Raw genomic sequence first — 15,965 nt, forward strand, 5'->3', positions numbered from 1 at the left:
AACTCCGTTCCCAGCCCCAGGCAGGGAGAATTCGGCCCACTGCTCTCCCCACCTGGGAAAGCTTCAGCCTGTCCACGATATGAGAAACCGCTCTCTCATTCAGTAGAGTTAATGACTGGTGTATCTTAACAAAGGAAAGGAAATACATCTTTTCATCACGAGTAGCCAGTCTGCTGCAGGGGGTCACTGTGCTGGAAATAGGGCTGAGGTTTTCGAAGGAATTCAATGGTTTTATGATCGTTAATAACATTCGCAGTTATGCATGCTTGGATTTCATACTTCGTGGTATGAGCTGATTGCCTGGGGGGGTCAGGAAGGCGTATTTCCTAGGATTACATGAGTGAGTAGGTCCATTGTCGAAGACCTTTACCTTCTCCTGAAGCACTAATTGTTGGTCGCTGACTTGATGAAATGATCAGAAATGAAACTAACAAAGCGTATGGATTTATGCGCTTCTCTCTGAGCTTGTTCCCGAGGTCGCACTGACTGAGCAAGAGCCTTGGGGGGCGCCCCGGGTCGGAGGTCCTGGCGCAAGGCTGGGAGGGACTGGAGCTGAGGCCGAAATCGGCTGGTTCCACCCTAATTCCCACAGATGGAGGAGGGAAAGAATTTCCTGCCTCACACAGGAAGGAATCTTTCCCAGACAGTCCCCACCCCCGCCTCCCCACAGGAATTCCCTTCAGCCTCCAGTGATGAGGACCAGCCCCTGTGTCAGGCCCTTTGCTGCGCAGAGGCTGGCTGGGCCAGCAGGAAAGCATTGCTGCTGGGTGCGCCGCCGTGAGCAAGTCCCACGCCGCCGCGCACAAAGCCTGGGGTGGGGAGTCTCGATGAGACTCAAGGCAAGTGGTTTCCACCCCCAGGAGCTCAGTGTCAGTCAAGGGCAACCAAAGCAATGGTACTGACTCTGCATTAGAAAAGAGAGAAGAGGATGAAGAGACCAGTATGTGCTGAAACAGCTGGAACGGACACTGTGAAGTAGTGAGGACAGAGCAAGAGCCTTAAATGGATGGTGAGATTTTAAAAACGGAGGACCTTCTGAGCTGGGGGAGCACACATGGGCTAAGAACATAAAGCAAGGAGACCCAGGGCACCCCCGGGTGGAGGCAGCCTCGCCGAGCAGAAGGGGCTCCCTGGGTCCGCCCAGAAGAAGGCTGTCTCCACAGAGTGGCTCAAAGCCTCAAGGCCCTGAAAGGTGGGCAGAGAGTTTGTACCAAGAGTAGAAATATTCGTGACCCACTGAAGGTTCTTGAGCAGAAGGGCCAGCTGGCCAAAGGCAGGGCTGTGTTGGGAAGAGGACCCTGTCACTAATACAGTGCACGGCGATGGGGGAGAACCTCAGAGAAATAGGTTAAGAGGCTGTTGCAGTGACCCAGGTACCAGGGGGACAAGAAAGGCCTGTGTCACGTCCTGAGCTGCGCGACCAGGCTTCCCGAAAAGAGAACAGGTTCCTGGTTAGGATGAAGGGCGGGAAACAGCAAGGGGCTGGCGGGGGCTGGCTGGTTATTCAGGAGCCTGAGCCTGGAGGATCAGCCCTTGCGGGGGCGGGGGAGCAAGGGAAACTCCAAATGCACCCTCAGCCCGTGACAGTCTTCTGGGGCGGAGAGTTCTAGCTCAGAAGACCTGTTGTGGCGTCCTGGACGTTGGGGACAGCCTCAGCCTGGCAGTGGGGGAGATCCCTGCACGGCTCAAAACCCAGGGTCCTGCAGGTGGGCCTGACCTGACAGCTCCCAAGAGCGTCCGGGGGGCTCAGCTGAGGGAGTGAACTGGGACTGGCTGACCGTCAGGCCAGGGCAGGGGCCTTGGAATCTGAGTGGAGAGGGCAGGTCCGGGGTCACCTTGAGACCCCCCCTCTTCTGGACTAGGGTGCAGCCACATGGAAGGAAGCCACTCATCAAGCATCGAAGTAGAACCCTGCAGCCCCCCCGGGAAAGGACCTCAGGGATGGCCTTTTGTCATTTATTCCCTCCGTTACAGAGCTGGAGCACCTGCCAAAGGTCACGGATGAGTCCTACCGCCCATCCCCGGGCGGAGGACCGACGGGCAACCACCCAGCACACAGGGGTCTCCCTGCTGTCTTTCCAGCATTTGTCCACCAGCATGGATGCTGGAAGGCGGCTCCTGTGTTGCCAGCTCAGACCCTTCTCTGCCAAGAGCCTCATTAGTCCCAGTGGGGTGAGCAGCTGGCTTCTCTACCTCGGATAAGTCCCGCGTTGCTCTGAGCAGGGTGTTCCCATCTGCCTCAACGGACACCACCTCCTCCGCCCACTTGGCCTCCTGGCAGGACTTCACCCCAGGGGGCAGCCAGCACCAGGCCTCCCGGGGCCCCCAGAGGCATGGGTGGCACTAACAGGGCTCAGCTGTGCTGAGAGGGTGACAACCAGCTCCCTGGCCTGTGAGCCCTTTGGGGTGCTGCCCCCATCCCTTGAGCCAAGCCTGGTTCTTGGCACTGAGCTGAACTGTAAGCATCCAGAGACTCCCCCGGGGCCCAGGTAGCCTACCCTCAGCGCGGCCTTTGGGAGAGAAGAGGCCCGGACGCCCCCCTCAAGGCCCCCGCTCGCGACCGCACTCAGAGCTGCCGGGCCGGAACTCGGCGTGCTCAGTGTGTTCATGACCCACAGGTTCTGGTAGGGAGACCAGGACAGCAGAGCACTGGCTTTTGATCCTGGCTGCACACTGTAATCACCTGGTAAGGCTTTAAAGTTCTGATGCCCAAACTCCCCGCCCCCCCCCCCCAGAGATTCCGATTTCTCTGGTCTAGGATGTGGTCCAAGCCTCAGGATTTTCGAGACCAACGTGCAAGCAGGAGTGAGAACCCCTGAATCAGAGGGATTGAGAGAAATTCATTTGATGTTGGCAGAGTCAAAATATGCCCTCTCATCACCCCAGTCTTTGTAGGCGCGTACAGGTTCACCTGTGGGTCTCGCTTTACCTTCGAATAACTGCACAGCAACTTTCCTTTGGGGAACCATCTTCCCACTTCTGTCTGCTCCCTCCCGACCTACCCTGCGTCCGTGGCCCAGAGGGACTCAGCGAGGCTCAGGGAAGCAATGGGCTGCTGACCTCGGGCGTCCTCTGAAGCTATCAGGATAGAGAAGCTCCCTTTCTCCTGGGCTGGAAGCTGGTAGCCTGTGTGCCTGGAGTTCCCGGGGCCACTGCGAAGAGAGGGTGGGCCTGGACACAGGGAGAGCAGAGACAAGAAAGAAAAGGCACAGCCCTGCCACTGTCTCTCAGTGACAACACCTGAGCGCCCGGGTCCAGCTCCGCTGGGCGATTCCCCTGGGTCGCACCGTGGCTGAACCAGTGAAGCGCAGGTTTTGTTTAATCCAGGTGGACCTGAGTTTGTGAGTTGCATCTATGGGAACCTATCTGAGAATATTTCTCAAAACCTTAAAAATACACACTGACAGATGTAAAGTTGTCTTATTCCCCTTGTATCACTTCTGCCTGAATCGGTGAATGACAAGAGCCAGGCAGTGTTTTGGACCTAACTGGGTTTGGCTCTAGGATGCCTACCTCGCAGGTTTGCTGGGAAAGCACATGAGATAAAACTTATGTAATAAGTGGTCCAACGGGGTGTCTTACCAAAATGTTATGTTTTGTTGTTGCTATATTTGGGGTTGTTTTTCACAAAAGCTGCCAGTGCATCTCAGCCCTGGGTCAGGGGCAGGGGTCACCTCGCCTGCCCTCTTAGTGATGCAGATTGTCAGGTCAGCCCTGGGGAAGAGGTACAACGGGGCCTGTATTTGATACAGCAAAGCCAGATGATGCCCTGAGTAGCAGAACTTCGGGGAGTGGGAGAATCAGTTTGCAGAAAGGACCCCGAGACCCTTCTGGGAGGAATGAACTGACAGCCGTGCTCCTCCCTGAGACCCTGGGATGGTCCCCGACCAAGGCCCAGTGCCAGCCAAGAGTGAAAAGAACCCTGAGACAAGCCCCTGACACTTACAGCACGGGGAAACTCCTAGACAGAGATTTTTGCTAGGGGAGGGGAGTCTTCAAGGCAGCTCCCTGGATTTCCTGATAACACAAGCATACATCTGGCCGTTAACTATCAGGAGGGCTATTCATTAGGACAGACTAGGTGATGCTAGATTGACAAGCAACACCAGAAGCTCCGTGGCTCAGTGCACACATGCTTGCTTCTTACTCATGCAAATCCACCTCCACCGTGGGTCCAGATGATTCTTCAGGGTGGCAGCCATCCTCTGCGGGGAGACCCAGTGACCTAAGCCCCTTCCGAGCCCGGCCCTGGCATCTTGACACAAGGCCCTCTCCAGTATCGCTGCGGCAGGAAAAGAGAGCGTTGGACGTCTCGCACCATCAGTGAAATGCTTCGGTCTGGAAGCGACACATGTCACTTCCACTTATAACCAGTGAGTGACTGGAGCTGGCCAGACGGCTCTCACTGCTGGGAGGCAGAGAAGTATTGCCCTCCTGGTGCCAAGGAAGAGCACAAGTGGGACTCTGCCCTGCAGGGGGCCTGTCCGGCTACCCACGGGACGCGCTCAGCACAGGGGCTGAGCGCTCACTAAATTAGGCAAAGTGGGGAGCACAGCCCAGAGCGAGGAAGGGGGAGAGGAGAGAGGAACAGAGAGAGACGCGTGGAGGAAATTTATAGAAGGAAATGAGATCCGGAGCCCAAGGCAAGGAGGCCCCAGGGCCCAGCCAGAGGTGGCCAGAGCTGCTCACGCTAAATTTTCCAGCGTTTCACGAGCCCATTGTTTAAAAAAGTGGTTATTAAAAATGAAGTGATATAAGATTAAATTGAACACATTATATCGAAGACAAAGGTAATAAACACTCAGAATGCATCCCCTCCTCCTCTTGCAGCATCCTAGCATCCTCTGTACTCTGGGGGTTACTTCCGTCTATCGCGGTCTGTGCGCCCCTGGACTCCTCTCCCCGGCTCTGGCCAGAGAAATGATCTGGTAGCTGGTGGGAGTATTTACTCCATGGAAACCAGTGAATGCTACTCACCAGAGTTTTTGTCCCCTCGGGAGCTGGTGGTTGAACATTTGTCAGCCTGGGATCTGGTCTTTCCCAGTACATGTAAACTGGGGGTTTCAGTGAAGCCAGTAAGTGTGCCCTGACCTCTCCAGCGCAGCGCTGAGGCAGGAAACGTCCATTTGTCACCAGCGACAGGTTAAGAGCAGGGAGTTTAGGGAGTACCGATGGCCGAGCGTTTCCATTTGGAGTTCCTATGGGAATGGGCTGTGAGGTCAGCAACCCTAACTCATAGCATTTTGCAAATACAGACATTCCCTTCCATGTCTGCAAAGCGCGGCCCTCGCTCAGAAGCCCAAACCATTGTTCTGTTCCCAGGAACGCAAGGCTGGTGCTGAATAGTAATAATCACCTGCCAGGAGCCTATTGACCGGGAGGGCTGCCTGCTGCCTGTAACTCCTGGTAACAGGGAGCCCTTCTGAGAGCCATCCCTGCGCTGGCTCCACATTGAGTTGGTGGTGCCTCTTGAAGCGTTTCGTGCTGGGTCTCTAAGACAGTAGCTGCCAGAACTGAAGCCAAGGCTGGCAGCTCGACCAGCGAGAGGCCTGAGCTCATTTGGCCAACTCAGAATCTAGCTGTGTGTGCACCGGCCTTGTTTTTATAGCTGCTGTAAAATTCTCCTCTCACTGGCTACTTCGCTTCCCCCCGAAGCCCTGAGCCCCCCTCCCCCCACCACCCCACCCAGCTCAGCCGTCACTGGCCACTTGCCCTCCAGTGTTCAGGGCCCCTTTGAAAGCGCTGTCAGACATCTGGATGGTTTATGGATCCCCGGGCTTCTGGCTCCACGTACTGCATTACCCTAAAAGCCGGACCATCGGACGCAATCGCAGAGGGGAAAGTTGGAGGGGGCCGCGCGTGAGTTTACCTTCTAATGCATGAATGTATTACACCAAATGGATGGAAATGCTACGCTGGCCATTTTTACTTCTTTATAGGTTTCTGATTTTTAAAAATCAATTAGCATGGTTTTACTTCTATTAACTCACGCAGCCTCAAGGTCTGCAGTCTTGTGGGATCACCGCCACTCTAGTGGCAAATTAAACTTGCTTCAGCCTCCGTCCGCCATACCCTGCAAACGCACTTCCTCTCCAGGGCCTCTGAGGGACCCCAGGAGGTTTCACATCCTGGTGAACAAACTCCGACGCGATCCCTCTGAATCCCCCATCTCCTTGTCGCCTGCCTGTGAGTAACAGTTTTACGCTTTCTTCGATTTTCTGAAGTCCCACTAACATGAGGTTTTCGACGTTATAGACTTTCTTCCTGAAGGTCTGGGCCTCGCTAAGGGGTCTATAGGACAGTACTGAGCAGGAAGCAACCGACAGTGGGATCTGAGACCCCTGGTGTCTTACAGGCCTGGCCAGCGCCTCCAGGGGGATGTCAGGGGGGTGTCTCAGTGGCCGGCCTTTTCCCTGGGCTCCTGCATCTGCCATTCCTCGGGCCTTCTAGACCTTTCTCCCATCCCAGAGCCTTGGAGACTCTCTCTGCCTGATGGCCAGGGTGAAACTGATGATCTTTTCAGAGTAACCGAGCCCCGTCTGGTTTCACTTTTCATCCACTTAGACTGTCCCACTCAGAACCAATGGGGCGTTCTAATCAGTAGCACCAGCCCCCCGCCACCAACCAGCCACCCTGGGATGACCCCCCAGCCTCACAGAGAACAGGGAGATACTTTGAAATTTCCTGTTTTTGAAAATTTACCTAAGAAGTACCTGAACACCTCCCAGCTGTGTAAAAAAAAAAAAAAAAGCCACATGGACAAACCACACTTTCGCTTAACGTTTCCCACGCCTCCCGCAGTCCCCCTTCCCGGGGGAGACGATCACGGTTTGTGCCGGGGTTGCCTGCCAGGCTTCTGTCTATGCATTTACGTACGTATGGAAGGACATAACTTTTATTTGTGTGCGGAATTTATTTGTAAATTCATCACATACGTGTTGTTCTGCAAGTTGCTTTTCCATTGATAGCAGCCCACGTTTTAGATGCCTGCAATGCCAGCATCCTTCAGAAACAGCAATGCTCGGTTAGGAAACCACCTACGTGCCCATCGGCAGAGAGAAAGCCAACGGCGCGAGGCACCGTGAACCTCATGCGGCAGGGAGACACCCCGCCGTCCGCAGCAGGGACTGAGGGATCAGGGGAAGAGCTGCATCAGAACCCACAGCCCCTGCGTCAGTCTCTACACTGAGCCCCAGTGTCCCCCCTCAGACTCAGACCTGACCCCTCCTGCTTGACTCTGGAGTAGAGGACAGACCCACCCCCCCTTACTTCTTCACTGACCCTGAAAACAAGACCACGAGCCCTTCAGATTGGAGAGCTTTGCTGCTATTTGCCTTTGAGTCCCAGATCCAGGACCAAAACTGCCAGCGAGGACAGATGCCCGCGGTCCCGGGTCAGCAGTTCCTAATTTCCTCTGGGAGGATGACTCCCGAGGGGGGCTCGCCCCCACCCTGACCTCAGAGTTCCTCTTCGCACTCAGGCCCCTTGGATGAGAGCACAAAGTTCAAATGGACACTTTGTGTTCCTGAAGCCCGCAGGACTGAGCCATCCTGGGTCCCCCCGCCCAGCCGAGCCCAGCCTGGAATGGGGACATTTTCTCGAGGCCCATGGATGCCCGACCTGGGCGCTGGGCCTAGTGCAGGGTATAAATCCCAGCAGGATGCTGGGCAGCAGACAGGAGCAGAAGCCCAGTGCGTGACTGGGTCAGGCTGGGAGGCCTGGATCTGTCTGGTGGGGAGGACCCAAGACATGGGCCTGATATGGAGAGGACTGTCCAGCTCTCCCCTTGGGCTTGGGGACACTAGGAGAGAGGGTCTGGTGGAGAGCAGCACCAGGGTGACAGGCAGGGGACAAGCCTCCAGAGCAGAAGGAAATTTGGTGGTGAACTCGCCAGGGCAACCTGACCGGTGCCAAGCCGGAGTCATTGTCACGTGGGGCCGTGATGGTTGCTGGCCCAGAGAGTCAAGGCAGAAGATGGGCTGAGGGATGACAGGGTGACCCAGCTGCCTTCACAGCCTCCCCTGGGCTGCCCCTGCCCGCCTGGGCCCTCACTTCATCCGCACTTAGCACAGTGGATTATGACTGTCTGTGTGTGAATAGCCTGCCAGGCTGTGACCGCACCCCTCCTCACTGGGCTCAGCGCCGAGGCCAAGCCTGGTCGGCACTGCTGGTCCTCCTGCAGGACTGCATGCAGTGGGGCCCGAAGGAGTGAGCACGGCCGATGGACCCCCTGGCTGCCAGGTTGGTGGTCTGAATGCCCAGGGCTGGCCTGGCTTTAAAGCAGGGCATTGGCCAACCTGCTGGGTGTCAGTGGCATCAGTGTCTGCAGCTGGGGGACCCGCGGATGGCGAGGCTGCAGGATGTAAACTTGCCTCTTTGCCTTCTTCTTCTGCCTGGCTTCCTTGCTCCTGACCACACAGCTGACCACTCTCTTGACTTATGCCTAACACATGACCTCCAAGGGTGGCTCTGTATTGCCGGGACCTTATATACGTTATCACGGAGGTCCCAAGCATCACTTTCTCAGACCTCTCCTGATCAACCTAAAATCACTTCGCTCACCTCCCAGCCACTTGATGTTACATTAACCCGTTTACTTTTTTCATGTTACTTAGAACCACTGAGACGATTGATGGACGTATTCAGCGTGTGTCTCCCTAACGAGGAGTCAGCCTGTCTTACTCCCTCTTGTAACCCCAGAGCCGAGCACATGCCATGTGGGTGAGAAAGTGGGGGGTGAATGTGCAGGAGTGGGAGAAACCAGCTCATGTCCACCCACCACCCGAGTGCAGGAAGCGGCCCCCACCCTGAGTTCTGGCCGGAGCGGGGCTGGGACTGCCCAGCAAGGCCTGTCTGAAGAGCAAACGTGGCCCATCTGCCAGGGCTGCAAGCACACAGAGCAGCTCAGGCGGTGAGGAAAGCTGAGGGGCCGAGGACGGGCTGTCGCGATGCGTCACAACTTGGTCATTTTCCACACACCCACAGCAAGCACACAAAAACTTTGAAAACTGATGTTCACGGTGGTCCTGTTCTCCCCTTACCCGGCCTTGGCGTTGGTGAGGTTCAGCCTTAGCCCGACGGAAGGCAGAGAACGCCGAGCACGCCCGGCTGCTGAGGTCCTGAATTCAATGGAGGGAGGAGGCTGGGGCTGGAGGGACCTAGGAAATTTCCCACAAACTCCTGGGATTATTTTTTTTGCTTAATCAAAACAGTCACAAAAAAACTAAAGAAGAAATTCACTAAGTCTTTTTCCTTCCTGAAGCCATCACCTTCCTGAGGTCACTCATAAGGTTGCCATGTTGTCAGGTGCCCGGCAGGGAAGGCCTGGAAGCCCCAGGAACACAGCGCCTTCTGCCCCCAGGGGGTCTCGGCTCCTCTTCTCTGCCTGTTGTACCAGGACGCTCTTCCCAGGGCAGTGCCCCACTCCTGGGGCTCCTGGGGCTGCTCTGTAAAAAGCAAGGTTCTGTTTCTATTTCTAACTGAAGGCTGGCATTCAACCCGCAGGAAGGAGATATTAATCACCACAAATGGATGCCGACCACCCCTGTGAGCTTTGTAAATCCCACACCACCTAGGTGTCCCTGCTGTGGGCCTCAGTTTACGGCGGGCCCGCCCTGCCGGAAACGAAAACCTCTCACCAGAGGAGAAGTGGGGCCTGGCAGCCGCTGTGTTTGGACTACAGAGCTGAGTGGGGGAAAGTGTTACTTTAGGGTGTTGCCAGGAGCGAGAACTGTGATTCGAGCAGCAAACTCAATTACGCTCACCCTTTTCACTTTTTGAAAATAAGGAATAACATTTTAGGCCATAATTTACCCTGTTGATCTTGTATTTATTTATTTGGGTCAGGGGAGGTAATTTAAGTTGAATTCATCCAGTAGACTTTGAGTTATGGGAAGAGGAAAAATAAACTTTTTGTTCCCGGGGTGATTTTGTGTGTAAACACACACACACATATACACACACAGATGCGCGCACGCACGCACGCGCACACACACACCCCTGCAACAAGTCAAACAGAGGCACATGGCTGGTCATTCAAGATGAAAACTCACTCTGTAAGCCTTGAGAGGTTATTTAAAATAATAGAAGTAGGAACAATTTTAATAAAAATTTTCAAACATTTTCCCACAAGATAAAAATCAAAGTATACCAAAATGGTTCTATGTGTGGCTAGACATCTGGAAACTTGGCCTTTTTGGTCAACAGATCATTTGCTAGGACCTACTGTATGCCAGGTCCCATGTAGGCACTGCTCCTACTGAGAGGTGAAAAACACGGACCCCAGCTAGCTTGGCATAAATCCTGGGGACGGAACAAGGGACCGCACTGGATATTACATGAGAGGCTGGCGGTGGGAGGCAAGTGAACTTAGGAGAAGCACAAGGGGAGAAAGTCCAGAAGTGGCCTGGACCAACAGACTGAGAAAGAAGAATGGATGCCTGTAAGGTATCATCAACTGAGAAGAAAATTTTAAATATTAAAAAACAAGCATTTTTGAATGAATGAATCAGCAAAGAAGAGCCAGGTGGGCAGAGCGGGGCACCCGTCTGCTGGGACAGTTCCCTTTCGGAGACGAAGGCAGGGCGTCCGCTCACAAACGATGTGACGTCTCAGGCCACGTGGACCTGTGACTCCAGGACAGGTCCCTAATGACTCATAAATGTGTTCTTTCCCGCCATTAAAAGAAATACAGAAAATTGGGGGTGATGGAGGTGGGGGCGGGGGGATGACATACAGAAATCGTGAGCTTTGAAATCTTTTGAATGGAGAAATCTTACGTATAAACAAGAAGTCACAGCTGAGCAAGGACATGCCATGTCATATGCGCACAAGAGAAATATTCCTGGAAAGCAAAACTCTGGGCAGCCGGTTCTGGCAAGATCTGAGTTGTAGGAACTCATTTCTCGCATCCAATAAGTGCTTTAGGCTTGAGCTATGTGGACAGTCTCATCGGATCTGACAACACAGCCTGTCACTGACGGGAACAGCCTGACATTTGAAGGCTTTGTGACTTGATATTATCCAGTCCTTTCTCTTCTGCATTTTCTGCTCATGTGAGTTGGCAAACTGTGAATGCAATCTGAGTTTCCTAGGGCTGCTAAACAAGTTACCACCCAGCCGGGGGGCTCCAAACAGCAGAAATGTATTCTCTCATGGTTCTGGAGGTGAGAAGTCCAAAATCCAGGTGTCAGCAGGACCACAGTGCCTCTGGAATCCCTTCCTGGCTGCCCAGCAATCCTTGGCTTGTCGTTGCACCACTCCAGTCTCTGCCCCTCTCTCCACAACACAGCCTCTTCTGTCTCTCCCCTCTGGGTGTCTATTGTAAGAGCACCTGTCATTGGATTTAGGGCCCACCCAAATAATCCAGGGTGATCTCCTGATCTCAAGATCCTTAATACATCTGCAAAGACCCTTTTTCCAGAGAAGGTCACGTTTGCAAGTTCTGGGGATCAGGAATGTGGACATATCTGGGGACCACCGTTCAGGCCACGCCATACACCACCCCAGAGCTGTCCACGGTGCTCGTAGATCTTTCAAAGAGACTGACTTCGAGGAGATTCTGCAAGCAGCGGAGGACATCCACTGCAGCAGAGATCCTCCGGAGACGGAAGCGGGGTGGTGATTCCAAATCTGAGTGGCAAGACAGGGGCCACACTTTAAAGAGCATTCTGCTCCGCTCACAGTCCTCCCTCCGCTATGACTCTTAACCCTTCACGCGTGTGTCGGCTAAAAATCAGAAGTATTTCAGCTAAGCTGAAATCCCTGTTCTCTCGAATTCGCAGCGGTTTCACCTCCGCCCGCACAGCCCTCCCTCCTCCTGGACGCCCGTCCCAGGGAGGAGAGCACGCCGCGGCCTGTGTGTTTCTTGGATGTCAGCGGCTCCCTCTTCCTCAAGAAGAGGTGTGGAGCTGGGGCGAGCGGAGGCACTTCATGCCGCATTAGGCGCTGCACACTAAAGAGAAGCCGATAGGAGAGGAATTAATTGCAGTTTAACAACAATAATAAACAGCAAAGCGAGGGATTGACGCGAAGTAGCCAGGGGAGCAAGTGGGTTTCCCGGAAGAGTGGTGTCTATTCACCGTGGAGAATTTATACGTAGAGTAAATGCTGGGAATTGGAACACAGAAGAGGCAATCAAAGGCCTGAGGCTGCTTTCCATTGAATTGTCTCATTAGCTGGCTGGAGGTATAAATAAATTCCTCCAGTGTCTTTGTTGTCAGACAAGACGGAAAGCAGAATGCGCCTTGACGGGGCGCGGGGGGGTGGGGGGTGACCCGAGGGCAGGGCCGGGAAGGGGCTGCAGGGGGAAGGCGGGCGGCGGGAAAGGGTCTGTTTCCTTTCAGGGCAGCGGGCAGCTGGGGGCTGCGCTGAGGGCCAGGGAGGGCCTGGGGTGCCCGGAGCCCAGAGGCTTTGTTCTGAGGCCAGATGTGGGCCTTCATCATGGCAAACCCCACCTTACATCACACAGCTTACACCCGCAAAGCCGTCCTCAGGGCACCCTCGGCCCCCGGCTTCAGCCCCCGTGCCCTCCAGGGATGGCCACACTGCGCTTGTTTGCAAGGAGTTTTCTGTCAAACTTGTTACCATGGCTAGAAGTACCAACACATGTGGATAATTGATTTTTTTGAGAAGCAAGAGGATTCTGGGGAAATGGCCATTGTGACAGCACCGCTGATTTTCTGGCAACAGCCTTATTGAGATGAACCTCACATCCTCAGAGGTTTTTGGTATATCCACAGAGTTGTAAGCCATCACCACAGTCGATTTAGAACGTTTTCATCGCCCCAAAATGAAACCCGGCACCCAGTGGCTGTCACACTCCACTCCCCCCTACTCTCCCTAGCCTGAGGCAGCCACTAATCAACTTGGTGTCTGTAGATGTCCCTATCCTGAACGTTCTATATAAATGGGATTACACCACATCTGTCCTTCTGTGTCTGGCTTACACTACTTAGCATAACGTCCTCAGAGTTCATCCACGTTGTAACATGGGTCTGAACTGTCTTCCTTTTCAAAGCAAAATAATGTTCTATCGTGTGTATTTACTATGTTTATCTTTCTGCCCTTCTGCTGATGGGCGCTTGTGTGGCTTCCACCCTTTGGATGTGGTGAATAATGCTGCTAGACATTCGTGTACAAGGTTTTGTGCAGACACACATGTCTTCATTTCTCCTGGGGGTGTACCTGGGACCAGAACTGCTGGGTCGCATGGTACCTCTCTGCTTAACAGTTCGAGAAACTGCCAGATTGTTTTCCAAAGTGGCAGCAGCGTGATTTCTGAACTCCTCAGTTTCCTCCATGAGAACAGACAAAACAGTGAGATCAGCAAAACAAAAAGCTCACAAACGTCGAGAACAACGGTTCTAAAAGTGGCGTCTCCAAACCAGAAGTATCTGAACCACCTGAGAGTTTTTTGGAAATTCAGGTCTCCCCACCTCTGTGTCTGTGTTTGAACAAGCCCTGCAGGCAACTCTGGCGATGCTGATTCTAAAGATTGAGAGACGCAGATCTACAGCAAAACTAGGTGTCGTAACAGACGCCGGAGTACGAGCAGGTGGGCACAAGCGACTCACAGCTGCGGGACCAAGTGACGTGGGCGGCCACACGGGAGGAAGGTGGGAAGGGAAACGGCCCCATTAGCCCTGAGGACCAGAGCCGACACGCTGCCTTGGGGATCCTGGTGGCCCCGTCTGAGAACATCAGCCGAAAGCTGGAGGACGTTCAGAGGCTCCAAGCTGCACGCGAGCACAGGGAGCTCCCAGGAGGTGGGAGCTGCTGGAACAGCCCAGGCTTTCTGAATATTTTTAAACTAACAAACCAAACTTTTTTCTAGAATACCTGCTGGGAGTAGAATTTAAATTGAGCATCACAGGGACAAAAAAAGAGACAGGATTCAGATAAAAGTGAGAGAGAAGAGCCCTGCAGACACAGCTCAGAAAATACTTGGAGATGAGTAGTGAGGTGGGTGGGTAGACAGAGAAATCGATTTTCACAAGATGTAATCATCTTATGAAAACAGTAGACGGAGAACTTCCAAGATAGTGAATCTAGGAAAGTTACCCCAGCCTACTTTTCTCTCCTAAAAGTACAAAAGAATTTCTCTTATTAAAATAAGCAGTTGCAAACGATCATGAGAAAATCCTGTACAAAATCACTCTTAAGAGAAAAGAAAATAAGGGACATAGTTCTGTCTCGGCAGATAATGCAGGCACACTAGAGGACGTGCCCACAGGACAGATAAACCTTGTAGCCTAATATTTTTAATGAACTAAAATAAATTAAGAAAAATGCTGTTATAAAAGACTAGCCCAATACAATTAGATTCTAATACACTTAGAAAAACTTAGAAATGAGGTCATTGAGAAAAAAGAAGTGACAGAACTCAGAAAAGAATAAATTAAAAAAGCAACTTCATAAGTGAAGATTAAAACGGAAGGGACGTGTTCCAACTACCTGCTGCTGCGCAATGCGTCACCCCACGCCTAGGGGAATAAAGCCATCACTGCACCAGGCTCGCGGGTTCCGGCCTTCGCTGGGAGGGCGTGAACGGCTGTGGGCTGAGACGGCCAGGCGTTGAAGGTCTGCTTCCAAGACGGCTTCTTCAGTACTGTGTCTGGCACTTGGGCTTGGCTGGCTGGAGGGCGGGCCCGGCCAGGACCGGCGGCTGGAGTGCCGGCGTGCGGGCCGACCTGCAGGGTGTTCTCGGAGGACATACGCTTTATCCACAGCGGCTCACGTTTCCAAGAATGAGTGTCCCAAAGACCAAGGCAGACTTTCTGGCCACATAGCATCACTTCCACTGAGGCTGTCAGTCAAAGCTGGCACAGACCCACCCATGTTGAAAGGGAGGGGCCAGACACTCGACCTCTTATTGGGAGGAGTGTTGAAGAATTTTTGTCCACTTTTCTCAGCTTTCTTCCAAGCGTCATTTGCATTCGGTAAAATCCGTCCATTATCACCGTGCAGTTGGATGACTGGGTTATTATGTACAGTCTTGTAACCACCAGCACAGTCAAGAGATAGAACAGTTTCCTCACGTTAAAATGTCTTCTCATGCCTCTTTGTGGTCATGCTTTTAAGCCACCACAGAATCTAAATATGAATGAACACCAGCTGCAAAGATCAAGGATTTTTTTTTAACATTTTTTATTGATTTATAATCATTTTACAATGTTGTGTCAAATTCCAGTGTTCAGCACAATTTTTCAGTCATTCATGGACATATACACACTCATTGTCACATTTTTTTCTCTGTGAGTTATCATAACATTTTGTGTATATTTCCCTGTGCTATACAGTGTAATCTTGTTTATCTATTCTACAATTTTGAAATCCCAGTCTATCCCTTCCCACCCGATCAAGGATTTTTAAATGAGAAAGACGTGAAGAAAGTGAAAAACGATTCAGGAGAAAATGGCGCGTGCCGTTCGTCAGTGAAGACCTGAGGTCTGCGGCACAGAAGTCCTGAAGGTGAAAACCAAAGCAACAGAATGAAACAAGACAGAAAATGTTTAAGAAAAATTTTTCTGAAATAAAACAGACTTGAAACTTCATAGTGAAATGTCCATCTCATCTCATATCTGGGAAAAATCAACCTATAACAGCCAATATCCTAACAAAACTAGTGGACTTCAAGGGGAAAAATGTTACTGTGAAAAAGGTCAAGTCACTTGGGGAAAGAAACTCAGTTTGCCATCTGACGTTGAACCCAACACTTGATCCAACACTAGAGGACGATGAGGCCACATGTCAAAACTACTCAAGGAAAGACACGACAAGGCAAGAAATTTATAGCAGGGAAACTAACCTTCAAGTATAAACGCACAGGCACTGTTATGAACATGAAAAACTCAGGGGATGTTGTCCCATGGGTCCTGCCTGAGGAATCTTCTAGAGAATGAGTTTCACAAAACCAAAATGACTGGGGAGGTACCAGCATAAAGACTGGCGGTGAGCATCAAAGA

General features: G+C 52.6%; 1 pseudogene; it reads right to left on the reverse strand.

Annotated features, from left to right (window-relative positions):
* The window catches only part of LOC105087326 (uncharacterized), a 39,503-nt pseudogene extending 24,789 nt beyond the window's left edge, over positions 1–14,714 (reverse strand).
* Positions 14,715–15,965: the final 1,251 nt, after the last annotated feature.

This window comes from Camelus dromedarius, chromosome 29, assembly GCF_036321535.1.
Source record: "Camelus dromedarius isolate mCamDro1 chromosome 29, mCamDro1.pat, whole genome shotgun sequence".
In the NCBI taxonomy this organism is placed as follows: Eukaryota; Metazoa; Chordata; class Mammalia; order Artiodactyla; family Camelidae; genus Camelus; species Camelus dromedarius.